Source organism: Triticum aestivum, chromosome 5B (assembly GCF_018294505.1).
Source record: "Triticum aestivum cultivar Chinese Spring chromosome 5B, IWGSC CS RefSeq v2.1, whole genome shotgun sequence".
NCBI lineage: Eukaryota > Viridiplantae > Streptophyta > Magnoliopsida > Poales > Poaceae > Triticum > Triticum aestivum.
Window position 1 is genome coordinate 637590100 of NC_057807.1, and position 861 is coordinate 637590960.

The following is an 861-nucleotide window of genomic DNA, read 5'->3' on the forward strand; positions in this document are numbered from 1 at the left end:
CGACGACGGGGGCGCGCGGACGGCGTCGGGGCGGTGCGCGGACGGCGTCTGGGCGGCGGGCGGCATCGGGGCAGCGGACGGCGTCGATCTCGGCAGCCTGGCGGCGTCGATGAGCTCAGCGTCATCGGGCGGGCCGGGGGCCAACTGGCGATGTGTTCGTCAAATTTTCCTAAGTGTTGTATATATAGCAAGAGCATTGGTCCCGGTTCGTCAAACCAACCGGGACTAATGCCCCCTTTAGTCCCGGTTGGTCCCACCAACCGGGACCAAGGGCCTCTTTTCCGGGAAGCGGCGGCCTTTTATCCCGGTTGGTGGCACCAACCGGGACTAAAGGGTGGGCATTGGTCCCAGTTAGTCGCACCAACCGATACCAATGCCCCCCCCCTTTAGTCCCGGTTGGAGCCACCAACCGGGATCAAAGGCCCCTGTGCTGCCCGCAGCGCGGCGAAAGTTTAGTCCCACCTCGCTAGTTGAGAGGGCTCGAGTGTGGTTTATAAGCGTTGTTGCGCCCACCATCTCGAGCTCCTCTCAACTGCAGGCTTTCGGGCCTAATCTGACACTATGCTGCGGTGGGCCTATTGGGCCTTCTGCGGGCCTGAATCCTGGCCCAGGTTGGGTTTCTAGTCATATTCAGACCGTAGTGGCCCAATAGGTGGCAGTTTTTTTTGTTTTTGCATTATTTATTTTCTTTTGTTTTTTGCTTTATTTTTTAATTCTTTTTGCTTTTAGTTTTAGAAAAATTATAAACTTTATGTTAGTGCCATTAGTTTTCAAATTTGAAAACACTTTTTTTGTTTTCTTTCTTGCTTTATTTATTTTATTTTGTTTCTAATTACAAAAAAATGCTTATTGTTGTTATTT